The sequence below is a fragment of the Eretmochelys imbricata genome, chromosome 12, assembly GCF_965152235.1.
Source record: "Eretmochelys imbricata isolate rEreImb1 chromosome 12, rEreImb1.hap1, whole genome shotgun sequence".
NCBI lineage: Eukaryota > Metazoa > Chordata > Testudines > Cheloniidae > Eretmochelys > Eretmochelys imbricata.
In genome coordinates, this window is record NC_135583.1 from 30432977 (window position 1) to 30459016 (window position 26040).

The 26040-nt window shown below is 41.0% G+C and overlaps 1 protein-coding gene across 1 annotated transcript in view; it reads right to left on the reverse strand.

Annotated features, from left to right (window-relative positions):
- Nucleotides 1-26040, reverse strand: part of ADAMTS18 (ADAM metallopeptidase with thrombospondin type 1 motif 18) — a 97156-nt gene that overhangs the window by 67693 nt on the left and 3423 nt on the right. The gene's annotated exons all lie outside the window — the stretch shown is intronic.

Here is a 26040-nt window from a genome sequence, read left to right on the forward strand (position 1 = left end):
TGATGTTAATTAGAGCAGCATATGAGCTGCTCAATCTTGTGTTAGCAGGTTATGGTCCTCAAAGGGGATATGCCAGTTGAGAAATGAGGACAGATGCCTTCCCCTGATGTGCCCACTGTTGATATGATACCCTAAAAATGGTTAAGGTGGGGAGCCAGCTATGCTAGCTTTATGCCATCTGAGACTCTCCCATGCCAGAATAATTCCCAGAGGGCTAATTAAGAGCAGGTTCTGGCCACCTTGCACTGCCAGAGCAGTGCAATGGGGACAGAAACAAGGGGAGAGACTCTAGCCCAATCTCTCTATTAGTCTGGAATTTTTTCAAAAGAACTATGAAGTTTAAGTGAAGTCATGAATTAAATACAGTATGTTTCTCCTCATTAGCAACTTCAGCAGATGTGTGGGTATAATTAGTAAAAATTACTATGGATAAATGGAAGCTAGGTCTTTGTGTTGCCAGGACCAGCATTAATATAAGTGCATACCCAATCTTAGCTTAACCACAGCTCACTGAAGTCAATGGGAAGTCTTTCCATTGACTTAAGTGTGCTTTAGATCCAACCCTTTAAGACGAGAAGGGGCAGGGCATTCTTCATGGCTATGTCTACACTACAGTTTTTCTTCAAATTTCCCACTGTCATAGCCCCACCAGAGGAAGCCGTGTTACAAGTGCCAACATTTTCACCAAGTCCAAACAACACAGTGGTGAAAAGTCCCTGGACCCCAGCAGACGATCTACACCTTCACTGTTGCTGTCACGAGGGGAGTGGCACCGTTTGAGAAGTTTGAAGAAAAATGCTTACCTAGGCAAGGCCCAGGAAAAGTCTTTGAATGAAAATTGCTACCACCTTGGTCTGCCGGAACCTAAATTTGCTATCCTTCGAGAAACACTGTAAGGCCTATCTTCTCTCCCATACCTTTGGAAAGGTAGATTATAGGATTTAGGATGGAATATGTAAGGCAGGAAGGTTGGCCTAAGTGTTTAATTAGAACAGCTCAAATTTCAAGCATCCAGTATTAGCTTGTGAACAAGCTTAAAACCAAGAATCATTCATAGAAATTATTCAGCAAATTCTTAATCAATCGGAAATTTGCAGTCTATTTGTAGATAATTTACGACGAGACAAAAAAAGACAACATTCATTAAATAAATTATTTGTTCTTAATTGTTTGCTTAGTTCTTTGATCCATTAAAGAAATTTTCAGTTTGAGATGTTTCCTAATAAAATTTTATATCATTGGGGTATTAACACCAAGGCATTTGTCCAAGATTTTCCTGGTAAATCTCAAAAGGAAGGGGAACTTCATAAAGAAAGCTGGAGATGGTGATTATAGGAAGCAAATCTGCTTTAGGATTTCTTCACTGATATTATATTACTATGTAGAGATTAAGAGTGGGCTTTTCAAAAACATTCAACATTGGTCTAACTCCACTACTATTAAAGTCATTGGTACAACTTTCACTTTTTTCAGTAGAAGAGTTAGACGGAAGTTGAATGTGTTTGAACATCACATCCTAAAATGTTTTCTCTCCAAGAATGGGTGATTTGCATCTCATTGAAATAGCATGCAAGACATCTTGTACTCTCTGTGCTTAGAATCTGAATCAACTCCCACTGAAGCTGGCCTGCGCCCTTACTGTCTGATCTTGCAAGGTATGGAACACTTCCTGCGGGTTACAAACATCCTCCGCTTCCACTGTGACATCCCAGGGAGTGGAGGATGGTCACCGTCTCACAGGTGCCTTAGGACCATGGTATGAATGTGCTTCAGGAGCACAGCTAGGGCGCTGCAGCTGAGCTGTTGCAGAGTAGATACTCCCTGCATTGACAGAAGCGGGGGTTCCATCCATGTAGCTAACCCACCGTTTCAAGAGATGGTAGCGAGGTTGACAGAAGAATTCTTCCACTGACTGAACTGAATCCACAGAGGAGGTTAGGTCCTCCTAACTATGTGACATAGGAGCAAAAGTTTTCACAGCTATGAACAATATAGCTAGGTCATCTAATATTTAGGTGTAGGCCAGGCCTTAGGGAGACGCACTGCAGTGGTAGCTGAAGGACTCATCGTCCTGGAGTGGACTTCTCAGAACTGTTGTTTTCTTGTCTATATTTAAAAACTGAGATTTTGAGATGGAGTCTGTTCCCTTTCCCACATGAGGAAAGCATTGTGGCTACGGATTTCATATTTCCATAAAGCCACCTTCATTATGTGTTAATTCAATTACAGGCAACAGCTCATCCATATGCATTAAGAGTTACATGAGATTCATCATCCAGACACAGATAATGTGGTAAAAAATGAAACAATGTGAAATTCAAAACTAAGGACACAGAGGACAATCAAACATCTCAGCTGCAATATCTGCTAAACAAATAAAACTACCTAGCACAGACTTATGCCAAGTACAATTACTCTTTGCATGATAACAGGAGCACCTTGACTGTACCAAAGTACTAAAATATATGTACAAATACCTTCTAAGCAACATTAATTATTTCTTATAACACTTCATTTGATGTTAGGTTATGCATACACATCTGAAGCTATTAAAAAGCCTATGACCACTCTGTTTTAACTGTGAGCAAATCCTGATATGTTAACAGCAACCACTGCACTTAGTGAATAAACAATTTAACATTGCATAGGGATGGATGCAATCAGCGTGAAGAATCTTTTTTAAGGGAGTGTTAAGTGTGAGCTCTTTTGAACCCATTAAATGTCCTCCAATGTTACACACAATGTTTCAAAAAGCAGTTGACTTGGGGCTTGTTCCACAGGCAGCTGAAGTCAGTCTAAAGACTTCGATTGACTTCAATGGGCATAAGTCCAGTGCCTTTTGTTGGGCTATTTCCCACAACGTACAGTTCCTACAAAAAAATATTGAGTCAAACACAGATTAACCACAACAAGAGATACAGCACATAACAGAAACAGACTGCACTTAAAAGTACAACTTTCCGTTGTGCTTACAGCAAAAGGAAAAGATAAATGAAGAACTTCCCTGCAATATAAACCTCCTGAGAGGAAAGATGATCTAAAATATATAGTTTTTCTTATCCCAAATGAGCAGAAATCTAGCTAGGAAGATACATGCATTCCTGGAATTCCCATCATAATAATATCTGACACTGACACATCACAGAACACTCGCATGCTTTCTCACTCAGACTGGAGTGAAAGCTCAGGGAATGCTATTGGCTGCAATTCATCCTAGTGTCACTCAGGTTGTAGTTTTAAGGCCTGAATCTCTACTCAGTTTCTGGCCCTTTGGCACACTCAGAAGGCACAAAGGGCCTCAACTGCTTATCAGAGAATTCCCTTGCCAGAGGCAAACCCCCTGCTGGCTCAAATATGACAGATCTGGGTCCTGTGTCTGCCCTCTGGAAGAGGGAGGCAGGATTTCTCCACATACATCATTTTTCAGAATGTATTCAAACCAATTTATTCAAGAAATCTGGCCCAGGGTTTTGTAGGAGTGGACTCTCATGAGATTTCCAAGAGTACACTTGTCTTACTCAGGTCAGAGATTCTATGGGTGACACTCAATTTTCATTTTCATTTAGATACCTTGCCAAACCAGGTAATGCTAAGGCATGTGTGCACTGAAAAAACACAGAAACAAAGAGTGTAAGTTAACTAAACTTTGCCTGAGTTTTTATGTTATGCAAACAAATTCACCCATCCCTCAGACAAAGTGTTGAGATTTTTGCACTGTGGGTAGCATTTGTTGATGATGATACCAGAATTAGGAAATTAAAAAGGCCAGAAGACACTTTCTTAGGCCAGGTCTTCAGCTGGTGAAAATAACCTCAGTGGAGCTATGCTCATTTCCAGTAGTTTGGGGGATCTGTCCCCCCACCTCCATTCTGAATATTTAGGTTAATTTAATGTCCAACGTGCATTATTAAAATATTTTTAAATGAAAGAAAAATGAGAGCCACTGGCCACCGATTCTGGATTGTGAGTTGACTATTGTCAAGTTTTCTTTCAAATCCAGATAAATCATAAAAATACTGAACTCTCTCTTCAAGCATAACATAGCTGACTTACTGCCTATATTTTTAAACTTTAAAATGTTAAGATATTTTAACAACATAGCATTTTGCTATCCCAAATCAACGGTCCACAGAGAGTGGGACCTTAAAACAACCATTCTGAGTTCATCATGAAAGACTCTTCTGTTCAGTTAAACTGCACAAAATGAGTATTATTCTGAACGTCTGGCAATTGTTGAACCAAGGTAACAAAATTGCTTTCCTTTAATTATTCCTATATGAACAAAGGCAAAGTTATTTCTGAATAGTGCCTTTGTATTTTTGCAGTTGACTGAACTTGTTTAAGACATCTTTGTGCCATCCTGCTTCTATCAACATGTAGCAAATACTGAAATAGTCTAATTTGCTTTTCTGGTTAAGGTAATTGAACTGCCTCAACAGTGTTTAAATATATTAAGCTGACAAATTTTTGCAGGGTAATGATGACATATTCTAGAAATAATACTAAGATTATTGCTCTACCACAAATGCAAATTAGGACTCCTGCTCATATCTATCTGCACCTCTTATGCCTTACAAGCAAACACTAAATATTAGAAATGACATTATATATATTACAAAAATTGTACTATAAATGTCAACAAGTCTGACAGGTTGCATCCTAGATTACATGGATCATTAGTGATTCTATCACTGTGGGCCCAACACAGCAGTTTGAACACAAGCAAACTTGCCCGCTGAAACCTATCTTTCTCTTGCTTGTCCTAATCTAATGGATCCAGAAGTCAATTAGATATGAGCAACAGATCCAAGTTAGGTTTGACAGTTATACAGGTGGTTGGGGATGGACTGTTTAAGTAAGGCCCCAGTGATGACAAGATAAAATCTAGATATTCTATTAGTTATGACAGTTCTGAAACCCATCACAAAGCAAACAGGAAGCAGAGGGATTATTATATGAATGTACTAATGCTTCACTTACTTTATCTGAAAGGAGACAGTGCAGTATTTGTCATGTGTTGTCTAACAGCTGATTAAACACTTGTGGTGCATCAAGAAAACTAGACATAAGGATACAGGTTAGCTAAAGCCCTGATCCAGCAGCCCATTTAAGGATGTACATTAGTAAATCATTAGGATTATTCATATGCTTAAAGCTATGGATATGCTTGAGTGGTTTGTTGAATCAGGGCCTATAGGTGGTGCTGACAGGGTGATTAGAACAGCACCTTCCAAGGGACTAACTTTTATAGAAGATAAAATTCACCTCTGTTCCAGCACTGGGCTGGTGCACCATTTAAGTCCCACTAAAGCCTTCCAAACAGGACTTAAATGAGGCGTAGGTCTTGTGCTGGACCTCTGAACAGGGCTGAATTTCCCCCACAATAAAGCATTTTCTGTGAATTATTCAGTCCACCCCAATGAAAAGGTGCAACAAAAATGTATTATTAGGATTATATTTCTTTAGTGTGTATGGCTGACAATTCTTAAATGGATGGAATACATCTGTCCTAATGATTTTTGTGATGTGTGCTATTAACGTTGTATTTTCTTTGTGAATTTTATCCTGTTATAAGTGTTTTAGACATAGACATAAAAATAACAAAAACTATTTGAAAATAATAAAATAGAAAATGAACACGTTAGGCTAGAGAATTGCTGGCAGATGTTAAAGACCTTAGTTGCAAATACTTTTACATAATACCTATTTAGCATTCATCAGATGCTTGCTTTAATGTTTCCAAGTAGGAATGTGTTTCTGCATCAGAAATGCAATCCCAGACATTGATAATCAGGAGTCAGGCTCTGCAGAATGATGAGAGTGGCTTATAAATCATGAAATGTTTTAAAACTAAAAAAACAGCGGTTCTTCTTATTTCCCTTCTGGTTCCCAAGCCTTTAGGGGCTTTTTCAAGTTTTTCTCTACAACCATGGGGACTAGAAATGTACCTGTTTATTATTAATAATTATTATTATTGTTGTTTGGTTTCTTTTTTAATGACTGGTCAGATTCTCAAGTAACCACATGATTCCAGCCGCTGGAGGTCTAAGAAAGACAGCCAATGTCATGAGACTCATGATCAGATTGTGAGATTTGGCAAAGCTGGAAGTGACTTGGCTGCCTCTCTCCCCACAACACGCGACCAGGAGAGTGTTCGGACTAGATCTCCCTGGATATACCGTAAAGGTGGCTTCTGGCAGTGCGAAGACAATGGGGCTCTCAGTCTCAGGGCTGCTTTAAATTGCACCAGCTACAACGACACCAAGAGGCTGTTCCTGCAGCTGAGATTGCCAAAGCACAAGGGTTCTTTGGCCTCATGTTCTTTTCCTCAGCTACATCCTTTTTACTGAAGGCTGCAAGATGTGGGCAGTGTAGCACCAGAGTGGCACTCTGCTCGCTGTTGGCAGAGAATCTGGGCCAGTGTCTGCTCTGCAATGATTCCAGGCAATGAAACAAATCCAACTAAACTCACCTAATTTTATTTTTTTATGAATAGTTCAGCCAGCTCCGATAACAATGAGGCCAGACTATGGATTCAGGTGATATGTATGTGTCTGGGTGTATTACTTACTAAGAGGTTAAATCAGTGGTTCCCAACCTTTTAATTTTTGTTGTTGCTGAAACACTGCTTGCGATGAGTTCGTTACACCAGACAATGGCCACAAGCCACTCTGTGGAGAACAGATAGGCCTGGAGTATCACCCATAAAACAAGCACACCTGGTTTACCACCTCCCTGCCTCCCCGGAACAGAGGACACACTGAGGGGAAGCATGGTTCAATAGTTAGCCTGGGTCTTGAGAGAACCAAGGTCAATTCCATGCTCTGCCACAGAAAGTCTATGTGACTTGGGCAAGTCATTTAGCCACTCTGTGCCTCAGTTCCCCCTCTGTAAAAAGGCACTTCCCTACCTCATAGGGGTATTGTGAGGAGCTCAGATACTACAATGAGGGGAACCATATATGTACCTAAGATAGGTTATTCCACTTCATACCCCCCGCCCACAAAGCTTACTGACTTGGCATCTGTGCAGGAGGCCTCACTTTCTCTCCCTCTGTTTTCGTGTAATCACCCATGTGAAATAGATACAACTCTAGATGCAGCTGAATCCCATTTTGATTTTGAATTCTGATAAAGTGGTAAAACTTTATTTCTTTTTGGATGCAATTCAAGTTGTGCTAAATCTGCACTGCACAGCACCATTATTTTGCTGAAGATCCACTAGTTTAAAATAAGATTTCATCCCTTTCTCATGGCTTTTCACACTGAGAAACCTGTAAAATGACAGCTGTATCTTTTAGGTGTATGGTAAGCCACAGAAACATCTTATAACATCCAGATTTTAATACAAAACGTGAACTGGAATAAGGGAGTTATTGGTGAAATTAAACTGGACATGTTTCATCTTGATTCTATGTCACGAACAAGCCTAATTTTTGAGAGAACAATTTGCACTCCTAAAATATGCCTTCCTAATTTTATGTGATTTGTGGGCACAAAGAAGAGTTCTGGCACCTCACCCTTATTTTTACCTAGAATCGAGTAGCTTCCACTGGCAAGTAATTAGATGCGGTGGCACAATTCAAACATAGGTGCAAGATTACAGATGCTACTTCAGGTCTGCAAAAATTGACCCATAATAACTGAAATACAGGATGACATGGGCCAAATATCTCCTTGGTGCAACTTTGCTGTAATCAACTGAGCTACCCCCGGGTAAATTTGGCCTATTCTGAGGACGTATTTAATATTAATATTAGTGTACCAGAAAACTCTCTAAGAAATAATTTTCAAGAAAGTGCCAGTGCGACAACTTCTGTAGTAGGCAGACGTTTGATCACATGGTGACTGTCCAAGAATTTATAGCTGCTTACTACTTCATGGCAACTCTCTTTGTTATTGGAACAATATTTTTAGATTTAACATTGGCCCAGGTTCGCAGCTGGTGAAAATCAAGGTAGTCTCATTAGAATCAACTGAACTGCACAGTCTATCCCTGCTGAGAATCTGGCCCAGAGTATCTAGAGACAGGCTGAAACCACATCATTCAGATCTAAAGCCATTTCTGGATTCCTAACACTCAAAGTTTACAGGTTTCAGACATCTGGTTGTGATTCAGATCCATATAATAGCCTGTTTTTTTTAAAATGCCCCAAAGACTAAGATGGTAATGAAAGGGTACGTTCAGTGTAACATATCGTACTGAGTATAAGTCTGTGACATTCTGTGACTTTTACAACACGCTGTTTGGCTGGGACTGTTGTTATGAAAAGTGTGATAAACTGTGTGGGAACATTTATGTATTCCCTTTCACTGAGTTGAAGAGATCAGCCACATTGAATCCTATAGAGATTTCAAGATGGTAGGAACAGAAGATGGAAAAGAAGCTGAGTGGAGAAGATAACAGTCCCCTTTTCTACAAAGGTCCATAAGCCAGTCCAAGAGGGGAAGTCTTTAGTTCCCATTGCATCTAGCAAAGATTTGTTAGATAGTTTGGTTCAAGCATGTAAACTGCATTTCTTGATGAAAGCATTTACACAGTAAAATGTTTCTAAATGTATTGTCTGGTATATTCCCAAAACATGGACCACCACCACTCTGTGGAACCTGCAATGGTGCAGGAGACTCCCAGTACAGAGAGAGAGAATGATATGGAAAAAGTTGGGAAGCAATATTTTTTTTCCAAGGGAATCTCTCTCTCAAATAGGTGGAGATGGGCAACATTTTTCTACCAACACAAATGCAGATTTGGTGAAACTGAAAAGTTTCACAAATTTGTGTCAGTTTCACTAAATTGTTTGTTTGGTGGCGGGAAATCATGCTGACACTTCTGAAATGAAACATTTTGGTTTTTTATTCAAAACAACTTTTTATTTCAAAATTTCCTTTATTTTTTTTTTAATTTAAAATATTAAATTCACAAAATCAAAACAAAATGTTTCATTTACAGGTGGAGCAAAACAGATGTACTTTTTTTTTTAGACTTTTTGGTTCACCAAACATTTTTTGTTTGGGTTCAATTCAAAAGTTGCTTGGGTTTTGGGGTTTTTTTATGATTTTTCGGAATTGTCAGCTGACATTCATTATTTGCCTAGCTCTAATAACAGTTTGGGCTAAAGAAAAAGAAGAGAGATCTACTGGAAAGGTTTCTAACCTCAGTACAAATGTATGAAGGTCACACCATCTATACCTTGTGTGGAATTTGTGGACAGTTTAACATAGTGAGGACCAATGTAACAAAGAGATGGGTTCAAGGCAAAATAGTCACATCTGGAGAAGGATCCAGATTTCAAACTCCCTACAATATTCTACCAATTGTACAATTGTGATATAGGTTCAGATACTGAACATCCTTACTATTCAGTGGGTATTCAGAGGCTGGGGGTCTGGGCCCATCTCTCATGTCATTATTTGGAGTCCAATTCTGAAGCCCTCATTTTTTGTTTAATATCACAAATCCTAACACTGCATCTTGATTGCACTCTTTAATATGGAGGGGAACAAGGAAAATGTGAATTCATGTAACTTTACCTCTGTGCTCCCAGTCTATGAAGAGATTCCATCTTTTGCTTTACGCAATATCTTCCTTATCCCTGAAAATGTATTAAAATGTATCTTTTAAGAACACTTCAGAATTAAAAATCTTCAGCAGAAACACTTTGGACACCAAATTTCCAAAGTGTCTAACCTTCCACCTGCTGAACGGTCATAGGTCCGGAGAAGGGTAAGGTTCCAGGCAGCTGGGGAATGTGGGTCAAGGAGGAAGGGTTTCTGGAAGGCTTTGGAGCAGTGTGAGAGCTAAAGGCAGTTGGAGAAGTGCTGCAGGGCCTAGCTGCTGAAACATCTGCAATACCTGGCTGTGAATCATGGTGTATTTGGTGTACTAGTAAGGAAAAAAGTCAGTGTGCCAAAACACTCCAGTGACCTTACAAATGACAGAAAATGTCAAAAATATGCATGTACAACATTGCACGTCCAAGTTTAAAGGTGGAAAAGGCTCTACTCAGCTTTTTGCCTGCAAAGATCACTTGAACAACAACATATTTGCATCCACCCTTTGCCGGTTCCAACATCTGCATCAACTAAGGCTCTGTCCCTACGTAGGCTTTGTGCAGTGATGTACTCACATCTGCATAACCAGCTGCTTCAGTGCAAACTCCCAGCGTGGGAATGCTACACTATTGTTAAAAAGGACTTGTACTGCTGTGGCTCATTCTGGTTTCAAACTCTGGTGCAAGAAACTCTATATAGACAGGGTCTAAGACTTTCATGTGTACTTTAAGTCCACTAATAACCCATGTGTATGCAAGCATTAGAATTTCTACTCATAGAACCCTTTGCCATGTGTTTTGCAGGTGTCAGTCCACATTTCTATGTGTGCAAATGCTAGAATATTTAAAGTGTGCAAGAGTTTGGCTTTATAGTGGGTATATGCATCTGCAAACTGTGGGTGCCAGTATGTGTGTGCATAATTTCACAAATGTGGGGACCTCAGAGAGGCCTAGCTGAACATTTACCCCAGCATTTTTACCTGTGCATCCTTCTCTGGGTGTGTACTAAATACTACACTTCCGTAACATTTCTTGTCGAAGAAACTGAATTTTAACCTCAAATACATAGTCTAATTACAACAGATCATCATTTAACCTATTGTGTTCATAGTAATAGTCTGGGATTAGAGTGCTGAATTCCCTCCGGCACCCTTGAAACTACCAGCCTAGGTGCCTGCACAACATTGCTGAGGTAACAAAACAATGTCAAGCCTTCTATTGTAGTTCAATGGCCCTGGAATCATTGTGGCCAAATCCTGTTTGCCTTACTCACACAGGCAGTCCTGTTAATTCAGTGGCTCTGTGAGTCAAGATTCAAGGCCCCAGTTAAGCCCTGCAGTGGCACTATGTGGAATGGATGTGGAGAGTGGTGGTCTCTGCACTGGCTTAACCGGTATCAACGGAGGTGGGTTGGGAGCAAGGCGGGAGAGAGGCCACTGGAGCCGTGTTTGCACAGATCCAGTGGCCCTCACACACTACAAGGAAGCTACCACTGCTACTCCAAGCTGTAGGCTGGAGTAACGACAGGATAGCTGCCCTGCAGCCCAGGTTAGTGCTGGATGGATTTCACTTCCCCAGTCTAATACCCGACACGTCACCTACCCAAAGGCCGATTATTCAGTCTTAATCTGGCTAAAGTGAATTCCATTCTCATTTACTTCAGTAGGACTGCTGGCATGTGAGAGGCAAAGCAGTGTTTGCCCCTGTGCGTTTGTTCTGTGATCTTTAGTCGTGCTGCTAGAAGTTAAAGTGCAATTCTGTTCCATCATGCCACTTCACAGCATGAATTTACTCAACTTAATGTGTCATGACTAAAGATGTGACTGTTCAGGCAGTCCATCTGGAGCATCACTCATTTATTCCACCTTTTCTTCTTTCCAGGTGGTAACATAAACAGAGGAAAATCCAGAAGGACCACTTGTTGTGAAACATTTCCTCTCTTCACATCATACACTCCTCCCACAGTATAAAACCAGCAATGTGAAAGTTCTATGGAAGTAAATTAGTCACAAATAGCACCCAAGGGAATTGAAATGCTTTGAATTTATACCATATAATCAGGAAATGCCCACCCTCCTTATCTGTCAGGAACAAGCAAATTAAAAGCAGTGTAATTTTAAACTGCACTTCAGTTGCTATGAATCCATCAAAAATTTCCCCGCTGAGAACCATCATGCAGTAGGAGGAGAGTGAGATAAGACAAGGTTTAAACTACACTCCCCATCCTGTTGAAAGTTTCGCCCTGAGATACCGTATTTGCCTGTCTCCAGTACTCCAATTTGTGTTTACACATTGGATTCACCAAATGGATTAAGGTGGGCCACACATCACATTCTTTTTAAAAATGTGTTCTATTATTACGCACTCATACGGATTGGCCATTCCTAAATAGATGTCTAATTCTTCAGAAACTCCATTAACTATGTTATCAAACTAATTCATGGACATTGTATGGTTCCTTTAATTATACATTTTTAGTATTCCTTGTAGTAATAGCAGTTGTAATATTTTTTTTGAAATTCTTAACCATGGGCTATGCATCTATTCAGTTACTACAAGGAGCACTTTATGCCCAGCAAATCATTGTTTTAACTGAGATATAATTGTGTGTAGAGAAAAAATATTTTTAAAAACGTTATTAATTTTATTCTGGTGAAATACCAATGATGTTGAATGGCAAAATGATAACAGCGCTGAGAAGCATTACATGGGAGTTATCTACAGACCATGTTACAGTCTTAAAGGGGTTGGATACCAACACTGTGCTGTGGTTTGCAAAAGTAAAGGATTAGCATTGATCTGGTATATTAGGTGCCATTTAAATATGTATCTCCATTCATATTAATTAGCATACCAGGTGCATATATATATATGGGGTTAGCATTTAAACCTTTACTGAATGTGTAGGGTATCAAGAGGCACTAAAGTGGTCACATGGGTAACGAAGAGGATGTAGCATCTTGCAGGATTTCTAGATGCTTTTGTGTATTTAGATGATTATGAAAGCTAACACTACAGCCAAATGCCCTGTGCTTGTCTACATACAAATGTGCCCAAATTTAACCCAGTTTAGAAATATAGTATATTGATTTATATCAGGAATATATACTGGTTTATATAGCAGAGTACTTCTCTCTGAGGCACTCATACACTGAGTGCTAAGGCAGTAATAATATTCTCTTTCCTTCCGGTTTTCCACTCCACTTATTAAAGTGTCATGTTTACTTTTTCCCTTGGAAATCTTTACAGTTATTCAATGATACATCTGAAGAGCCACAACAACCAAATTCAACTCCTCCAAAGTCACTGCCATCCTGTTTCCTGTCAAGTTATTATTTTGGACACCATAAAAGAAGAAAAGGCTGGGAAATTACACACAAAAAACCCCCCACGGTCAGGGTGACTCATCCCAAAGGCCACAAACATGTTGATATAAGGGTTGCAATGTAGAGCTCATCACGTCCCGTGTGATTGATCCCCAGATTCAGCTCACCATTGTAGTCTCTCAGCCTCTCTCGCTGACTCAGTCCAGACTGTCCTTACAGTGGCATTTATTCTGTCACACGGGCTTATGGAGAGAGCAGCCCTTTGTCACTATCTGATTGGTGCAATATGATGTTCAATGACACTTGCACCGAATGCGTGCTACTCGGCCAAGAATGCTTCTGTACTCTTTGTGAATGGCACCACGCTGACGGAAATAGTCCAGGGCACAGAAAGCGGCAGGAGCTATTGTGCCTCAGGGAGTAAAATAGCCACCCAGAGCTCCCTGGCATTGAATGCCAGAGCTGCAGCACTCCTTTAGAGGGTGCAATATCCTCCCCTCTGCAGCTATCCAGCTCTCCTGGCCTGTGAAGAGGATGTTGAGGCTCTGTCCTGCCTCCTCCATTTTCTCAATAGGCTGGCTATGCATAATAGCCTTGTGCAGTCCTTGTACTCATGTGAGTGCAACTGTCCAGCGGCAAAACTCCTAAAAACCTTCCTTGCCCTGGCACACTTGTGGCTTGATCCAAAGGCCAAGGACAGCAATAGGAGTGCTGACTCCAATGGGATTTGAACAGGAGCTGAACACAATCTGGCCCTGTAAACTATTATACTTACTCTTTGGCTTCCCTTCCTAGGGTTGCTGGCGGTTCTCAGTGCATTTCCTTTACCTTCCGCTCTCGCTATACTCTGGCTGCAGCATCAATACACTTGACAGTAACGCGCTGAAGTGTATCTGGCAGGGCCAGGCACCAAATGCCAAGCATTTCAGTGTAGTCTACCAATAGCAGCAGCCTCAACTATTCTCAGGGTAGCTGGCTGACCTCCTGCCTGGTTTCACTTCTCCCTGTTGTTAGTCAGTAAGGAAGGTCCATGAGAACAGGACAGGGTCAGCCTGCAAGATGGGTTTCCCTGTCCTTCAGTAGACTATTTTCCTGAGTCTCACTTCTGATTCAATGAAATTTGAGAATAAGGGGCTACCTTAGATTATTTACGAGGTTCCTGTGTCAGGTCCTTCTACCAGTATTCCACACCTTCTCGATGAGTCAGCAATGCTTTCAGCTGTGCACAATGTCTATCTGCTAAACCAAATAATAATGGTAATAATCTGTGCTACAGAAACTGTACATCTCTTGCTTCAAGGTGTAACATGATCACACCAGGGTCAGAAGGAAACTCTTCCCTATGTAGAACCTGATCCAAAGTCCAATGGCATCAACAAGAGTCTTGCTACTGACTTGAAGGGGCTATAGATCAGATGACGTCAATGAGAGCTGTAGATGTCCAGCAGCTCTAGAAATCAGACCACTTATTTAGGTACCTACCCTAATCTTTGAAAATTATGCACTTTTTGTTTGGTGGGTTTTTTTGTTTTTCATTTCCTTCCTCTCTTGTGATCAGTACTGGCTATTACTGCTGGAGGTAGGATATCAGACTTAATGGACAAATGGTCTGATAGTCAATGGAGCTATACTGATTTGTCAGCTGAGGATCTGGCCCATGTGTGTTCCTGTGTGTGGAATTTAGCTGGGCTGTAGTTACCTTTTACTGAATATCCCCAATGCACTTTCCCTGCTAGTGTTGATTTCATACCATATAATCTAACATGGAAACGTATTTATTACTGATATTTTTACAACTGTGACTGGTATGTGAATTAGCCTGCTCAAGAAAAACAGAATTCTAAAAATTCAAGAAAAGATAGTCAGTGCGGTACGGTTCCCTAAAGTACAGTGCAGGAATAAGTTAAAAAAAAGTTTATCTCCAAATTATAGCTGCAGTATATTTATGACTGCAAATAGAATTATTAAACTACCTACATCCGATGAAGTGAGCTGTAGCTCACGAAAGCTTATGCTCAAATAAATTTGTTAGTTTCTAAGGTGCCACAAGTCCTCCTTTTCTTTTATCTCTGAAAATGTAATTCATGCTTGCTTGTTCTGCAGAGAAAATATAACTGCTTTGCTTAATTGTTTGTTGTGTCTTAATGTATTTTTACGCTTAAATTCATACTAGTGGAGGTTTGCATCTAAGGAACTGTCCCAATAAGAATGCCCTATTTTTGGTAAAACTGACAGTACAGGTCAAATCCAAGATCTCACGGCAAACTTCAAAAAAATTACCATTGATGACAGACTCCTTTATAAAGTGCTTTGAGAGCTACACATGAAAAGCAGTCTAAGTTTTAAAGTGGTAGTCATGTTAATCTGTATCAGCAAAAACAATGAAGTGTCCTTGTGACACCTTGGAGACTAACATATTTATTTGGGCTTATTACATAAGCCACAAGGACACCTCGTTGTTTTTGCTAAGTATTAAACATCACTATCTCCACTTTACAAATGAGAATCTGAGCCAGATTAGGGTCTGAGTTTGGAGCATACCTGCAGCTCTCCCACTGACTTCCAACGGGAGTTGTGGGTGTTCAGAATCTCTGAACATCAGGCTTATAAAGATTAAAGCATGTTGCCTAACGTTACTCATCAAGATTGTGCTTGTGCAAGGAATACAACCCCCATCTTCTGACCCATATCCTGACCTGTCTTCTGAACCAAGATGCATTATGGCACAGCTTTCAAGCAGGAATTCAATTATAATTACTGACACATTTAGTGCCCTGATTCTGGGGTCTTCTGCAACCCAGGATGAGCTCTGTGGGCATACAGGAGCTATAAAAGCAGCAATTATCTACACTGGGCAATATCCCTGATGACACAGGGACAGCAGAACATCCCTTTGTTGCCCTCCTAACAATGAGAAGCCAGATGGCAGAAGAGAGTGCTCTGGTTAGCCTGGGCTGTAGGAGGACTACATAGGGAGCTATTGCAGACAGTACAGTCTGGGAAGTGCAAAGGTATGCAGTCCCCTCTGTCTCTCTACCACCCCCACTAGGCTACAGAAAGCTCGGCTCCACCACATTCCAGAACTGGGGCTTTAATCTCCATACAGATGTTCATGGGAACCCGTGAAGGCCACCTGACTCCTAGATGTCAAAAGTGAATATAACAAGTGTTGTGAACCCAAATTTGCTCCTTTAAATAAGAAACTTTCCCACCATTCTACTGTCTCGAAGTTTTGCGTCATTCACAGATTTCCTTCACTGTGACCATTTTCATCTTTACCTACAGTATTACATTTCTGACTACAATATTAACTTTAAATGTTTCCTGAGATTTTGACTAGATTAATTTAAAACTTATGGTTCTGATAATGACTTCCTAGAAAAAAAAACAAAAAAACCCCACAGCAATAATGAAGATGTGGTACATAAAAACAGGTCTGATTTTTTCCCCTCTAAATATATAATTATGTGAGTGAAAAATTTAAGTTCTAGACATTTAAAATAACTATGTCTGGAACAGGCTTGTTTTAATTTTATGTCTTTGGAAATCTAATTTTATTTCAATTTTATAAAATAATTCTCTCTCGTGGCAGAAAGACAACAGGTCTGAGGAGTGATCCATATTTCGTTTGTGTATCTGCTATCCACAGAATGTATTATTACTCTCTTAAATGAATTGGATGCCATACTATGCAGTGGTTTGCAAAAACAAAAGGAAAACATTAGTGTAGGTCTAGTGTGTTTTGTGTAAGTCCATTGAAAAGTCTTATAAATACATTTCTATTAATAGTAATAATCAGCTGCAATGCAGAAGGGCTTCACCGAACATATCTAGGGCAACCAGATGCACTAAAGTGGTCCCATGGTGAACAGAGAGACCCCACACCTCAAAGGATAAAGCCTCATGTGCTAAAACTGTGTGCATGCAACAGAGAGAGAGAGAGAGAGAGAGATGGGGAATCAAGAAACATTAATGCCACAAAAGGGTAAAAAAAACAACATCCCACCATATGAGCGTGCCAGTCACATCACCTCGCTGCCTCAGTATGCCCGTCTCCTAAATGGGTATACTTAAGCAATAAGAGCCTCATATGCCAGCTCCTCATTACTCCAATAAGGGCCAGCTTAGATAGCTAAGAGCCCTGCAAGGGCAGCCAATGGCACGTTGCCAAACTACTTCTGATTTACATTGGTGTGATGTGGACTATTTCAGACACCTCACTTGACTTGCAGCATTCCATTTGTTTTAGAATAAGTACATACTGGTTTCTATAGATACTAATATTTCTTGACCTTGGATATACTCCTTGGTCAATATTTCCATTTAGGGACAAGCAGTGATGAGCTGGAACCAGTTCACGCGAACCGGTTGTTAAATTTTGAAGCAGTTTTAGAACCGGTTGTTAACCCGCTTCCCTACAGGGGGTGTTGAGGCTTTGATGGGCTCCAGCCGGGAAGCGATGTAATTCCTCCTCCGACCGCCGGGGGCGCGGCGCTGCAGGAGCCATGTGGGCTGCCGCCTGGCCCTGGGCAGGAGCCCTGTTGCTGCTGCTGCTCCCTGGCCCTGGGGCTCCCGATGCTGCCTGGTGGGTCCCCGGCTGCTCTGCTGGGCCTGAGCTACGTCCTGCTACTCTCTCCATGAGTACCCACCACCCTGCCCGCAGCCAGCACCTGTCTCCAGCCACCCCCGCACCCCCTGCCCTGCTCGCACCAGCCCCTGCTGCACCCCCTGCCCTGCCCGCAGCCGCCCCTGTCTCCAGCCAGCCCTGCACCCAGCCTCTGCCCTGCCTGAAGCCAACCCCGCACCCTCCTGTCTCCAGCCAGCTCCGCACCCCCTGTCCTGCCCACAGCTAGCTCTGCACCCCCTGCCTCCAGCTAGCCCTGCCCCACTCCCCTGTCTGCAGCTGGCCCCACGTCCACTGGTGCCCTGCAATTCCCAGGGCAGTAACCCTGCAAACCTGCTTCAATGAGGGGGGGGTAGGGAGCAGCTGGGACCCACACATGTGCACCAGATAGCAAGTGTGAAAAATCAGGACAGGGGGTGGGGGGTAATAGGAGCCAATATAAGAAAAAGACCCCAAAATCGGGACTGTCCCTATAAAATCGGGATATCTGGTCACCCTAGCACACCCCCAGGGAGTGGCGGGGACATGTGAAAAGGAGCTCATTTCTAGTTCAGGCCCATCTTTTTAAAAAAGAACTTTAAGCAGGGTTAACACACATCCGTATCTTCCCAAACAGGTCAGGCTTTTTGGTTCTTAAATCACTGTCCGGGAGGAATTTTTAAAATTTAAAAATTTTTAAAATTTAAAAATTCCTCCTGGGAAAATACGGACGTACGGTAACCCTGTTGGTACAAAAAATACATACTGGGACACATCCCTTAAATCAGAACTTTTTATAGGGAACCGGTTGTTAAGATTTTGGCAGCTCATCACTGGGGACAAGTATTATTGTTTTTATATATATATATATAATATATATTCAGTGTTGTAATCATTCAAACAGGTAGACTAGAATCTCCATCTTATTGTATAAACTGCTAGAAAGATTTCCTTATAAATGAACATTATAAAAGATAAATTAACTTACAAGGTGAGGAAAAATAATTCTGAATCACAAGATAGGGCAATTGTTTTCAGCAGCAGCCATTCAAGATTGAATATATGATCTGATTGGCTTGCATTTCTCCAGCACTCAATATTAATTACTTCTGAGGAGGTAAATTAAAAGTTACTAACTTATTAGATATATGTTACAACTACTTATGCTAAACGATCCCTTCCATCTTCTATTTAGCTGTGATCACTCTGTGTACGTTTCCTAGATCTGAAGAATGGCTCTGTGTAAGCTTGAATGCTTGTTTCTCTCACCAACAGGAGGTGGTCCAATAAAAGATATTACCTCATCCATCTTGTCTCTCTAATATCCTGGGACTGACACAGCTACAGTACTGTGCAAGATATGTTACATGACTTTTTCCAAACAACAATATGCCAGGATTACCTTCTTAGATAACACATCTAATTCATAAGCATGTATTGAGGCTTAATTAATTTGTTTGTAAATTGCTGTGAGAGTCCAATTTAACAAACACTCTATTAATGCAAAGTATTATGATTTCAAGTTTCCTTAAATTTCTACATCTAAATTTTCAAAAAGGCTCTACTGTTTGAAACAAAAATAATTTTGCTTTCATCAGCCCATCACATCGCTGGTCAAATCACTGTCAGTGCAAATCAACGGGAAATGCCTTTAGCACATTGTAATTTATGCTAGACCTGCCACAACAGAATTTGGATTGAAATGGGATAAGAAAAGGCAAGAAAGAACCAAAGCTCCTTCACCCAGTGACATAATCAGAAAGACAGAGGAAAACCTTGCTTGTAATGTATTTATCCAAAAAAGTTCAAGTCAGATTCAGGGTTTTATTTAAAGGGGTATTGTCAACTAGATGGAGCTCTCCCAATCCAAAATATAATGAGCCAGATCTTCATATGATGGCAATGAGCAGAGCTCTATCAGGCCTCACTGGAGCTCCACAGGGTGGTTCTACTAGCACCTGACGAGTTTGCCAACTTGAGGTTGAGCCTATGCCCCCTGATGGGCCAGCCAATGCAAGTGAAAAGTGCCACTTCACTCAAGGGTCTTTGTGTGGATGGGACTCAAGTTGGGGCACCACTCAAGTTAATTCTGTAGCGAACACAAGCTCCACTTCAGTGGAGCGATGTCAATTTGCACCAACTGAGGATGTGGCCCAACAATAAAAAAAATATTTTCTTGCAATCATGAAAAACAAATTCATAGAAAACAGATTTCTTTTTATTTAAACAAATCCCCTAAGAAGTTGTGAATGGAAACACCAGCAACATTGAGTTTACCCATGAGAACCAGAAAGTGAAATTAAATATAAACAGTGTTGAAACGACTTACTATATTGTTTACTCTTGCTATTGAATGCAGTGGAAGCAGCAAACAATGAGCCTAAACCATGGCAAATAAATCAGGTGTTTCAAATTCTGCCAGCTTGACTAGTCAGATGTGCGATTAGCAGCACAGATAAGGAAATATACAGCACCTTTCGGACTATGCTGATTTACACCTGCTGGGCATCCGTCCCAGGATTTATCCTGACAATGTCCAGACATTGCAGATTTCAAACAAACCTTATGAATAATAATAATAATAATAATAATAATAAATCATTTAACACTATTTCTGTAGATGCCTCAATCATGGATCAGAGCCCCACTGTGTTTAGTGCAGACCACACAACAAAAAGACAGTTCCTGTCCCAAAGAGCTTACCAACAATGTATAGCTTTGAATGATGTATCCAAAGATTTGATGGCAATGGTAAATATTCCTAAAACATAAACTATGACTAAGACCACAAGAAATAAGTCCCCAAAGGACTGGATGACTCAGGGAGTTGGTAATGAACTGTCCATCACAGCACAGACTGGCCATGCCCTCTTTTGGGTGGCTTTTATGAAACCAAGTTATGTTCTCAGTTCAATTAAAGTGTCCAAATCACAAAAACCTAGCATCATAATTGATGAACTGGCTTAACAGAGAGGTTAAAAAATCAATACCTTTGGGGAAAGAACTGCCCTCTTATGCTTTGGGAAGGGCTACCCCCAAGGCCAGGCCGGAGACACCACTAAATCTGTTTAATTAAGTGGACTGAAGTCAGAGCACGGAGCAGAACCAATGTGGTCATGACTCCAATACGCTGCTGCAGAAAATGCACCACAGTGTGTCATTTACACAGCCCTTGAGGTGGAAATGGGTGACAGGGGCAACTTAAACTACTGTTTCCCAGGCTGTCATTGTGTTTTGAGGAAATAGACAGCTTTATTCTCTGATTCTATTAATCTGGCTCCTTTTACAAGCGCTAAATTCACTGTTTGAAAGTGGGAAAAATGAAATCCTGTATAGGTCAATTATTGGTGTGAGCTGCAGAAATTGCCACTTAAAAAAAAAAAAGCAACAGTGTTTAGTATTTTCTGAAAATCTAATACAATTAGAGCAGATAAAAATATCTCCCCAGTTTCAGGACCAACGGATAAGTACTATAGTCCATGTCAAAAAAAATTCAGCTTAAAATAAAAGTCTTCATTTACATCAAAGACATCCCGCCACTAGGAGGTCAAGTCTCTGTCCAGACAGATCATCCTTTCCTGACCTTTAATATGGTATTTTAGTGTAATCTCCCTGAAAATTAGCTAGGAAAACTGTGGGAACAAAGTTGCATGGGAAGTCTTTGATCCAGCTAGCGAAAGACTGCTGTTTTGTGGCTAGACAGAGAAACTGATCCATATAAACCCCCTTCACGTATTCTGAAGTAATGATAAATGAAGACGGAGGGCCAGATTCTTGAAGGGAGAGAGGGTGGGCAAGAACAGTGCTGCTTCCTGATCCTGGGGCTATGGTAACAGTGTGTCCCTGGTGTAACTCAGAGCAGCCTAAGGGCTGCTCTAAATTACACTGGTTACCCCCAATGGATCAGGGATTGCTGGAAGCTCAGTGCACTCTAGCTGTGGCCTCTCCCTGTCCCAACACGCCTCCTACATTCAGGGAGCTGAAGGGGAACTGGCACAGAAGTTAGTTATGCCTGCTCTACACCCCTGTAGGAGAAGCTGCAGCTGATTTCCATTCTCTGGGCCATTTCTGCAGTGCAAAGGTAGTGGAGAAAGGATATGGTCCAGAGAACTAAATTGTTCCTTTACGCATGAGTCCTCTGACTTGCGCTATATCCAAGAACCACTCTACCCATGTAGAGCCCTATGTAGAGTCTGCACCTACTCAACGGGAACTTCATGGAGCATTGTGCCATATTCCTGTATGACAACACCAGTAACCCAGCCATTGTGCCCCCAACCTTGAAGGCACAGTGTGCATTTTTCCCTCCTGCCCACTGAGGGCAGATCACTACCACAACCCTAAGTCTCAATTACTTTTGTTATAAGCACCGTGAAAGCAGTAGAAGAATCAGAGTGCCTTATCCTGGACTGTTGAAATCAGTGGTAGCAGGGTCGAGCACACAGAGATGGAAAAGGCCAGTTTCATCCCCCTCAGCCCTGCAGTCCACTGTCTAATGATCTGCCCAGTGCAATTTTAAATGTCTCCAGGGATGCGGCTTCTATTCAATGTCAGGAAGATTTCCCTGAAAAATGAGACTCTCTTTCCTCCTCTTTCATGCTATTATAGCATGGGGTGAATTCAGAGGGGCGGTGAACATTTCAGGCACAGTTCAAATTGTTCACTTTGCTCTGGTATAACGGAGAAATAATTATAGTATCTACTACTGACTCGTGGATAGACTAATAATACTATTGGGAATGACTCAAATCCTCAGTTCCTTGCTCAGTTTCTAATCATCCAACCAGACCAAATTCTGCCCTTTTGCACCTGTATAAGCCAAAAGCAACTTCACACAATCAACAGTTACTTTCAGTGTATACCAGCATAAGTGAGAGCAGAATTTGGCCCATCGATTTCACTGGCAGTTTGACTGAGCAAGTACCATGGGATTTGTCTCAGCATATTTAACTGAACATAAAACGCAAGCTTTACTAGTAACAGGTGTTGTTAGTCATTTCAATAATGCTAATATGGGGTGCAACTGAATGACTGAGAAGAACGAGGGTATGACTCTCCCTGTGTGCCTGTTTGGTGGCCAGACTGCACTGAGAAGCTTTAATTTTGTGGCTTCATTGATACTGTGAACTAAGTCCTGCCCTCAGACATGCACACACAACTCCCACTGAATTAATACATCTCCTGTTTATCTCTCACTGCTACAACCAACCCTTTTATTCACAGACTCCTCTGACAGCTCAGTGATTGTAACATGATTCATCCTTTCCTCCTTGTTCTCTTCCCTTGACTAGACACCAGCAAACACAACAGAACTTGAGACAAGAGAAAGAGGCCCCTCATAATGAAAGATTCAATCACATCTTACCAAAAACAAAGAAGGGCACTGGCTAATGCATGAAGCTGGCTCTTCTCTGCCCTAATTGAGGTACGTAAATAAAAGGGAGAGAAAGGCATACATTCAGCTCTGGCATAAGCAGGTGCAACTCCTCTGACCTCAGTGATGTCACACTTGCTTAGGGCTAAATTTGGTCCAAGGATAGGGTCCTGATCCAAAACCCACTGAAGTCAAAGGCAGCCTTTTCATTGATTTAAACTGGCTGTGGGATACTGCCAAAATGACCAGTCGTGAGAGAACTCCTATTAGTCAGACACGAATATAAAATCATCTCTCTCTCCAGGTTTCTCTTCCAGAGGCATTTACATTGCATCTCTTACGTAGTATCTCCCAACAAAGAAAGTAACATCTACATAATTGACAAGTGATTACAAATGAGTAATCCATTCACAACCTTCCCTACTTTCGGTGCCTCGTGTACTGAACAACAGCGCAAACTTTCTATGGTGGTTTGACTTTATAGGGAAAAAGGGGGCTGGCATAGCTGGGGAATGTGTCCTACTCTGTAAGCCCACACGTGACAAATATAGAGGATTACTAAGAATGACACTAGACGACATGACTGGCAGGTACAACACTTGGATTCTCTTCTACTCTGCACTGATTGTCTGTGTGACCTCAGATGAATCACTTAAACTCCCTGTTCTTCAGACAGTGCAGACACAGTCCCTGTCCCAACCAGCTTACAAACAAGTATACACAATCTGTATATACATACTGGGCAGCAAAGGGGGAGGATTAAAGACAGAGTGATGTCATCAGAGTGCTGGACGAAGCTGAAGAGTGTGTGTGTGTGTGTGTGTGAACCTTGGACTGTTAGGTTGAGTGACCCTAGTCGAACAGGTTTCAGAGTAGCAGCCGTGTTAGTCTGTATTCGCAAAAAGAAAAGGAGTCCTTGTGGCACCTTAGAGACTAACCAATTTATTTGAGCATGAGCTTTCGTGAGCTACAGCTCACAACAAGGATCCGTTGCTTTGCTGTAGACCTGCTAAGAGAAGTTTACATTGAACTATATATACCTCAACGAAACCTTGGCATATAGCTTAGCAAGATGCAAGTAATAAAATAGTAGACCCACATTTATTTTTTCATGTTGTTTGTAGACTGTGACCAAATTTTGCCTGCAGAATTCAGGGGAATCACATCCATAATTCAGAAAAGTGATGGGCAGGACTGGAGACAGCCTGGTACTGGAAAGCACTGCATGCTCTGCCAAAACACACGCATAAGGTTGATGGGGGCAATGTTGGTATCGGGGAGGTCACAGAGGAAGAAGTTAGGAACGTAGGAGTTTCCATCTTTTCGAATAAAGGTCATGGGCCAAATTCTGCCCTGTCACATCCATGTTCCTGAGTTGACTTTAATTCTGCAGGCAAAATTTGGTCACAGTCTACAAACAACATGAAAAAATAAATGTGGGTCTACTATTTTATTACTTGCATCTTGCTAAGCTATATGCCAAGGTTTCGTTGAGGTATACATAGTTCAATGTAAACTTCTCTTAGCAGGTCTACAGCAAAGCAACGGATCCTTGTTCCTTTTTACTGTTCGACTAGGGTCACTCAACCTAACAGTCCATTGCCACTCCGCAGGCAATGGCACATAACAGACAACTGAATGACTGAGTACTGTAGGTCATCCAAAAAATTAGATCAAAGAGTCCCTGTAGTCTATTGAAATGCAATTGCTTCCAAATCACATTGTGGTGTTCCAGGCTTGAAAGAATGGGTCACTGCAGTTTTATTGTAGGGAAGCTACTGCTAATGAAAGGAACAATGGAAAGATTAGTGCTACCAACCATATAGAAGAAACACCACTTTCAGTTTAATTGCAGTGAACAAAGCAAATAGGAAAGAAGGGCAACCAAGTGACAAAAGTAGTTGGTGCAAAAAGGATATAGAGGCTATTCACGAGGTACCCTTGATCACAGCACAGCGTCCAGACTTAACGTATGATTACTGAATTTGGATCGCAATCAAAGATTTTGGTATTTTCATGACGGACAGATGATATATTTCTAAGCAAAGCAGCCCAGTAAACGCAGGAACTGAGAAGTTTGTTGATGATGTTTACTATTCATTGGTTGTGTAGAAGTTATTATATGGTTGGAAAAAAAGCCTGGTTGCAATTTTTATAACATGTTAGGAGTGGGTAATGAGTGAAGTTGTCAGTTTAAAATATCTATTATTAGGGCAAATCTAGTGAACCTTGTAATTCAGAAAAGTGATGGGCAGGACTGGAGACAGCCTGGTACTGGAAAGCACCGCATGCTCTGCCAAAATAAATCAATTCAATCACAATATTCTCTCCCTTCTGGTCAAATTCTGGGTCTCTCCTAAGTAAAGACTGCAAGTCATGACACTTTGTACAGCAAGACAGTGGTATAAGACCAAAGGTCTATTTCAGACTAAGTTAAGATTGCTAAACTCAGTTTCCCTGTGACCTAAGGCAGACTTGAACCCTGGTTCTCCAGACAAGAATCAAACACATTGAAACATTATTCCACATTGTTCTAATAATGCATTTGTTAAATACAAAGCTTACCCAAACAACCATGATCATCCAAAATGTAATAATTGTTAGTAGATATGGGATCTAACCTCAGAGGAACCACAAACATGATGGGAAGTGAAAATGGTATACAAACAAATATGAAGAAAGTTGGTGATCATAGAAATGAAGCCACTCTAATAGAAAAAAACCCAACACCTTAGTCATTGTTGATATCATCAGCACTACAAACAAAACAAAAAACAAAGAAAACTTCATTCCAACTCCCGGCACCTGCTGCAAAAGCCTCTGTCTCAACTGGTTGGATGACATAAATGATGCTAACTCCTTTTAGTAGCTGTTACTAACTAATAAAAAGCAACATCGCATTCAAAGTATAATCCAGCCCATTTCAAGCAGCACTCAACACCATCCTATAGCTCTTCCTTATGGACCAACCATTTCCAGGGAGCTGAATGTGATCCAATGTGAAAAGTATTTATTTCAAATGAAACTGGATTTATTTTCAAAGTAAATGAACGTTTTCAATGCGCCTTTCTTCTGTCTTGTTATACAGTAGTGATGGCCATATATCCAAGTATCCTTGCAAAGAAGGAACTGGAGATTCACTCAACACCTCATCTGCATTTCAGATCTTAACTGACCTCATAAGCCA